At 43.7% G+C, this 8,041-nt stretch overlaps 1 pseudogene; it reads left to right on the top strand.

The window, feature by feature from the left end:
• The first annotated feature begins 959 nt into the window (after positions 1-959).
• On the top strand, positions 960-4,616 carry LOC139269123 (large ribosomal subunit protein eL22 pseudogene; annotated as a pseudogene).
• The last annotated feature ends 3,425 nt before the right edge of the window (positions 4,617-8,041 follow it).

The following is an 8,041-nucleotide window of genomic DNA, read 5'->3' as shown; positions in this document are numbered from 1 at the left end:
CGACTTGACTCAAAACATTGGGAAAGCTGCAACTCTTTCATTAGATGGTGCAACATTTTCTTTTATTTTCTGTTTGTTGAGATTAGCATTAATCATATCAGATATCCAGCTTAAGAATACATCTTCAGATGTGCAAATCCACTGATACTCGATGGAGACAATACCAATTTGTCTTTGCTATTACTGGCATGTAAAATTTGGCACATTGATACCAGCGAGAAGGTGGATATTATTAAAAACCATAAAACTGGATAAGTTCTCTGTGAAACACCAAAGAAACCTAACAAGAAGCCTCTGTCAGCGTAAAGCTGACTTACCTTTTGTTCCCTGTTGGCTCCACTGGTTTGTTTGGTTGCAGCTATTTTTAAATCTGTCTGTCTTTGTTTGTGTGAAATTCACAAGGGTAGTGTCAAACTTACAAAAATCTGTTTTTCGTGCCACCTGAGAAAAGTCCAAATGACATTAGCTGCAACAGCAGGTCTCTCATCACTGAATTTATATGGTCTCAATAAACTTATATTTGAGATAAATAATTTCTTGAAAAGGCAGCTCACTGTAAAAAGAATAGACTTGCATTTATATAGCATCTTTCATGACCTCAGGACGTCCCAAAGCACTTTACCGCCAATGAAGTGCAGTCACTGTTATAATATAGGAAACGTAGAATTCTGGTATTTCTTTTGCCAGTTCCCAGCCATTTCTATCACACTTAAAACAAAGTATCAGTTTTTGATAAAACGGTACTGCTGTGGGAATGGAGGCTGTGACTAATGATTTGACACCAACACAGCAGTGGCGAGTGACTTGATATAACTGTGTGTTTAAGTGACTTGTACGAAACACAGTTATTTTTTGGCAGTTAATATGTTCGTACAATGTGATTGAAATGGTATTTACAAGGAACTGAGAATATATTGTTGTGGTATGGCGTTACAGAGAAATAAAAACACAAAATAGACATGAGTCTTAATGCAGGAAGCAGGGATTGTTCAGCTGAAGTGCTCTTCAATAAGCTGCTGCCTAAAAATTCTGGTGAAAGGCAGGTGTCCTCTCGTTACTTCACCATCCTCTATGCCATCACTGTTGTTTCCCTCATCCTACTGAAGGTCCTCGTCCAATGGCAGCTCCAAGTGGGGTCCCTCATGCAAAGCAAAGGTCTGGAACATGCAGCAAACCGTTATCATACAGGACACTCTGTTACAGGAAGCCACAGGACCTGTCCAGGCAGCTGAACCCTTGTTTGAGAAATCGATGGTCTGGTCAATGAGGGCTCAAGTTGATCCATAGATCTGATTGTAGCATAGTTTTGTCACTGAGCTAAATGTATCTTGAACCTTTATTGTGTTTTAAATGTGAGAAGGTGAGTGACCCTCAGTTGACCCCTGGCTGACTAACTCAAGGTCTGCCCAAAAATTGCAATGGGCAGATCTCCAGTTGTAAGTGGGCAGATTTTTCCACTCAATTTTCATTTCACAGGAGTAAACAGGGTGATAGTGAGATGAAAATTGCCCCCTTATTTCAGATATGGGGAGTGGAACTTAGCAATAATGACATCCTTTCCTCTAGCGAGGGTGTAAAAATCAGAAATATAAGTCTATGAAGATCCAGTGACTCCCACGTTTCCACCCAACTGCGAAGTCACTTTACTTCTGGGACATGATTCAATGCGATACCTCAAAGGATAATGTTTGACTGTTTTGCTAGGGAATACCCATGTGCTTCTTTGTGATTCCATTTTTGATTTGAAAACACCTTTGCTCACCAAATGAAGCCATTAAACTTCTCCTGACACTGCAAAGGGGTTCTTGGGCTTATGGAGGTCCCACATACAGCCACAGAAAACTCCTTCCATATGCTGTATGTGATGGCTTCTTCCCTACTACTCCAACTACTGCATCGCTCCTTTCTCTAATTTGGGCCAGCAGGACTTCTATGCCAGCCCCCAAGAAGTTACATGTACACCTGTTCCCTTCTTTAGTTCCAACCATTTCAGTCCCTCTTCCAAGAGCCTGCTCAGCCCTTTAACCGCATGCAGTCTTTTAAATACAGAAGTTGTGCCCTGCTCCATCCCTTCCCAAATTTCACAGGCCTCTCCAGCATTCCTGGCCCTCGGCTGGCACGATTCTTGCCCTTCTACCACCAACATGATTGAAACTAGCTGACACCGGGGTTTCTGACGGGGTCAGTCTCCTTCGGTTTCAACAGGCATAACTTCCACTCTGCTGCACCTACACCACTGTATAGGAAATACCAGGCAATAAATGTTCTTCTATTGGTAATCAAGTTAAAAATACATTTACAACGGATACGGAACTAATTGTGGAACTTCCTCAAAGAGAGAGATAGAAAGCATGCTATCTAACTTTTAAAAAATCAGTAAAATACAATAATAGGATCATTTAGGACTTAGAGCTTAGAGTGAGGTATTTACACTGGCTAGACTCCATCAGATTGAAAAAAGCAATTAACAGATTAAATATTCCAGATTGATAATAGAGATCCGCATGATTATATTCTTAGCAAAGAATTAGCCATATTATACACATACATTTTAAACACTGAAAGTCATTTTTATTTATAAATATATAATTTTTTCAATAAATATATAGAAATGAATAAGCAGCTAGCTTCTGAAGAACCATTTTATCTTTAGCCACTGGAATTAAAGATATATCCAAAATCATAAATATTTATTCATTCCTAATATTCTTGCAACACATATGTATTTTGTATATTTTAGGGTCATTTTTTTAAACACCAGTTTTTTTTTCATGTCTCCTTAAGATCCACTCTATCTCAACATGTGATCCAATTGCCCTGTTTCCACACCTCACCCAATGCTGCTCTTTATGGGTGGAAAAGGAAATCCCTTTGCTTTAGATTCCAGCTCTCTTGGTCCATGACCCGTCTGCCTCATTCACTGGTGCATTCATTGAGCCTGAGTTTCCATGGAGGTTTTCCCGACTTAGTACTGTAAATTTGGCAGTCAAATATTTGTTATGTGAGTGCTGATTTCTATCCAGTGCACCCACCACTGTGGAAAGAGAGGGTGAGAGTTTGTGAGTGGCTGTTGAAAAGATAAGTGAAGCAGTGTAGGGCTTGGGCAAAGGATGTATCTGCTGAGAGCTGAAGAAGAAGCAAGATGGAATAAAGAAAGTAAGGTGATGAATGTAAAGCCAAGTATGTGGAATGTGCAGCAGGAAAAAAATCCTGGGAGGAGTTGGTGGTTGTATAAGTGTGAGGGTGTGTGATTTGAAGAGAGCAAAGGAAGAGGTGAGTGTGTTTGGAATGAGGAAGAGAGGCCTTGCAGCGTGCCGTTGTGATTATATGCTGAAGGATGTGATGGAGCGGCAGATATTGTTGAGAGTGGTGGAGGAGAAGTGAAAGGAACATTGTCAGGTGGTATTGAGAGAAATGGAGAGCTGTATGTTGTTGCTCTTGTGAGGTCATTGAACCTCTTCCTACACTGAAGCTGAATCTTCATGTTGGTGGCATTGACCCTCTCAGTCACCTCTATACAGACCTGCTGAACAGTGACAATGGGGATACTTCAGCAGATTCTGGGGAACAGGACCTTCCTCCTTGCCCTGACCTGTCCAAGAGGACATCCAGCGAGACATCTAAAAACCAGGGGGCAGCTCTGGAACTCATTTCTCAGATTCCCCTTCTTCCACCAGTATGAGTTTGCAATGTGGCTTCAGGGTATGTAACTTTGCTTTAAGAGGTGCATACCCGCTTCTCCTTATCTCCGTAGATTGGGCCTATACACTCTGGAGTTTAAAAAGAAAGAACGTCTTGAATTTATATCGCACCTTTCACGATCACCAGATGTCTCAAAGCGCTTTACAGCCAATGAGGTACTTTTTGAAGTGTAGTCACTGTTGTAATGTAGGAAATGCGGTAGCCAATTTGCACACAAGCAAGCTCCCACAATCAGCAATGTGATAATGTGGGATAAATATTGGCCAGGACAATGGGGATAACTCCCCTGCTCTTCTTCGAAATAGTGCCATGGGATCTTTTACGTCCACTTGGAGAGCAGACGGGACGTCAGTTAATATCTCATCCGAAAGACGGCATCTCCGACAGTGCAGCACTCCGTCAGCACTGCACTGGAGTGATTTTTGTGCTCAAGTACCTGGAGTGGCAGTTTAGAAGAATGAGAGGTGATCTCATTGAAACATAAGATTCTGAGGAGGATTGACAGGATAGATGCTGAGACCTGGCTGGTGAGGCTAAAACTAGGGGGCATAGTCTCAGGATAAGAAGCTTCTGACGAGGGGCAAGAAGAAGATGCAGGTGCTGAAATTCACCTTGGACTGCACTCATCCAGTGGAAGCTGGCATCATGGACACCTCCAATTTTGAGCAATTCCTGCAGGAATCTGGGCAATGTGGTAACCATTGAGAGGAACAAAGAGGTTCTCAAAGAGGTACCTGAAATACCTCACCAAGAAGTACCTCAAGAAGAACAACCTGCGTGACTGGCTTCGCGTAGTTGGAAACAGCAAAGAGAGCTACAAGCTCCAGTACTTCCAGATCAATCAGGATGAAGAGGAGGAGGAGGATAAAGATTAAGCATAAGGCTGGTCTGGACTTTTGTACAAAATATCTTCAATAAAGTTGATGAAAAAAATGGGGTTGGCTACTTAAGACTGAGATGAAGAGGAATTTTTTCACTCAGAGGGTTGTGAATCTTTAGAATTCTCCAATGCAAAGGACTGCGGATGTTTAGTCGTTGAATATACTCAAGGCTGAGGTAGATAGATTTTTGGACTCTAGAGGAATCAAGGGATATGGGGATCAGGTGGGAAAGTGGAATTAAGGCCGAAGATCAGCCATGATCTTATTGAATGGTGGAGCAGGCTCAAAAGGCCGTATGGCCTACTCTTGCTCCTAATTCTTATACTCTATTGTTCTTATAGGCCATCCGGAAATTCCGGAAAATGGGCATGCTACTTGTTGCTCGACGTAATTGTGTGTGCAGCCCATCAATCATATTGAAATCAGGCCTGATAGTTAAGACAGCCCAGTCCTCGTGCCAGCAATGCCCTGGGGCTTTCCTTTCACTCCAGCCACCCGAATCATGCTCCTAGCTAAGATCAGGGCTGCTGAGCTGTTGCCCCAGGAATTAGAGTGTCCATGTGCAAAGATCAAGGTGGGTCCTACTCTCTTACTCATATAAAACTATCTCAAAGTCTATCTCATCCCCATTCAAGTTAATTCCTTAATTTGTGATTGACAGTCCTGGGGCTGGACTTTCCAGTCCTTTGTGCTCCGGGTTTTTCCCCGGAGCGGTGTTAAAGGTAGCGTTCAGGTCTCCTGCGCTCCGCCGCGATCCTCCAGTCGGGTTTGCCCCTGAGCGGTGTTAAAGGCGGCGTTCAGGTCTCCTGCGCCCCGCCCCGATCCTCCAGTCGGGTTTTTCCCCGGAGCGGTGTGAAAGGCGGCGTTCAGGTCTCCTGCGCTCCGCCGCGATTCTCCGGTCGGGTTTTGCTGTGACGCTCAGCAGCATCGCCGGGAAAAGCTGCGTCGGGTGTGCAACGCTTCTGGTTGCGACACCGGCAGTAGTTTGGACTTTTGCTCGATCCGTCCGCCCAGAAGTGCACCCATAATGACCGGCCTGGGAAATCAGTGCAGTCCAGCCATGTCAGCGGTGCAGAGCAAGGTAAAGTACTCCAAAGGTGAGTGCGATGTTTGTTCTTTAAAAATTTTTAGCGATTTGTGTTGTGGTGGCATGGGCAATGTTTTGGGAATATTTTGGTGTTTTTTTTAAAAGGTTTCCCCCACACCCCCGGCCGCTCTCGGACGCACACAGCCCAGTACTTTAGTTCGTGAGTTTCCCATCCTCGCGCCACGAAAAGTGTACAACGCCTCCCTTAGCGCTGCGCCCTCTGACCCAGGGCCCAGATGCTGAAACTTCCTTACCAAAGTGCAAACTATTCCCGGCCGGTAACTTTTCCGTCGCGCCTCCGTTTTTGCCCTGAAAACGGAAAAGCCTAAAATCCAGCCCCTGATTTTTAAAGTTTGTTTTCAATACAACTTTATTGTCACCACCATTTCTGCTGATGGTGCTCTTTTACTAAATAAAACAATTGTATAAAAAAATTCACAAGGCTTAGGTTATCCTTTCCTCAAGCCTCAAAATTTCCAACAACTCTTTGCGTTGCTCTGTTTATATAGTCTCGACTTGAGTAAGGAATTTCCAGTATTTATTTATAAAAGCAATCACATGTGTCACCTATCAGGTCACATGGAAGTGCTTCCAGCTCACAAATATAATTACATAATTTGCTGATTAAGTCACATGCAATGTGTACAGCCATATGTATGAAGTAACACAGATCAGGGCTTTAGTACTTTATAGTTAAGACAAATTGGGGGTAAAGTTCAACGTCAGTGGGTTGGCCACCCGTTATACACCCTGAACAATTTTCCTTTCCATTGACTTCATTGGGGCACATAACAGAAGGCTGATCCACTATTGGGCAATTTGCAATCCCACTAAAGTTGAATTTGACCCTATGACATTTAGATGTCCCTAGCAAAATATTCTACCACTTTCTAAAATACTCTACAACTGAAGGAAAAATTTAATACAAATAGCTGTTAATATTTCCCACAATTCTAATAAACAATAACTACAAACATGCAAATATACAGAAATGATGGACAGGTAAAGACCTACAGATCTCATCATCATCATAGGCAGTCCCTCGAAATCGAGGAAGACTTGCTTTCACTCTAAAAGTGAGTTGTTAGGTGACTGAACAGTCCAATACGAGAATTACAGTCTCTGTCACAGGTAGGGCAGACAGTCATTGAAGGAAAGGGTGGGTGGGGAGTCTGGTTTGCCGCACGCTCCTTCTGCTGTCTGTGCTTGTTTTCTGCGGGCTCTCGACGACGAGACTCGAGGTGCCCAGCGCCCTCCTGGATGCTCTTCCTCCACTTAGGGTGGTCTTTGGCCAGGGGCTCCCAGATGTTGGTGGGGTGTTGCACTTTATCAAGGAAGGCTTTGAGGATGTCTTTGAAACATTTTCTCTGACCACCTGGGGCTCGCATGCCGTGTAGGAGTTCTGAGTAGAGCGCTTGCATTGGGAGTCTTGTGTCGGACACGTGAACAATGTGGCCTGCCCAGCAGAACTGGTCGAGTGTGGTCAGTGCTTCAATGCTGGGGGTGTTGGCCTGATCGAGAACACTGATGTTGGTGCGTCTGTCCTCCCAGGGGATTTGCAGGATATTGCGGAGACGTCGTTGGTAGTATTTCTCCAGCAATTTGAGGTGTCTATTGTATATGGTCCACGTCTCTGAGTCATACAGGAGGGCGGGTATCACTACAGCCCTGTAGACCATAAGTTTGGTGCCAGATTTGAGAGCCTGATCTTCAAACACTCTCTTCCTTAGGTGGCCGAAGGCTGCGCTGGCACACTGGAGGCGGTGTTGAATCTCGTCGTCGATATCTGCCCTTGCTGATAATAGGCTCCCGAGGTAGTGGGTTGACCACCTGTTATACACCCTGAACAATTTTCCTTTCCATTGACTTCATTGGGGCACATAACGGAAGACCGATCCACTACCGAGCGTTTTGCTTTCCTACTAAAGTTGAATTTGACCCTATAACATTTAGATGTCCCTAGCAAAATATTCTACCACTTTCTAAAATACCCTACAACTGAAGTAAAATTTTAATCAAATAACTTTTAATATTTCCTACAATTCTAATAAACATTAACTACGAACATGCAAATATACGGAAATGATGGACAGATGAAGATCTACTGATCGATCCAGCAGGTCCCACACATCGCAATACACACATTCCCCAGCCACCTGGAGCAATGTAATCTCCTCAAAGGTGTAAAACCAGATAAAGGGGGGAAAAAAATGTCTTAGGCAATCGAAACTTGTCCAAGAGATCACATTGACCCTGATTTACATAACAAAATACCTATCTCTTGTATGAAGTGATCTTCACCATAGCCAGAAACAGGTCTAGCTCTCGCTTAAAGGAACTCAGCGATACCACGTTCACTACATGACCTGGC

The sequence above is a fragment of the Pristiophorus japonicus genome, chromosome 8 (assembly GCF_044704955.1).
Source record: "Pristiophorus japonicus isolate sPriJap1 chromosome 8, sPriJap1.hap1, whole genome shotgun sequence".
NCBI lineage: Eukaryota > Metazoa > Chordata > Chondrichthyes > Pristiophoridae > Pristiophorus > Pristiophorus japonicus.
Note: the sequence above shows the minus strand (reverse complement) of the source record. Positions and strands in the feature narration are given on the sequence as shown.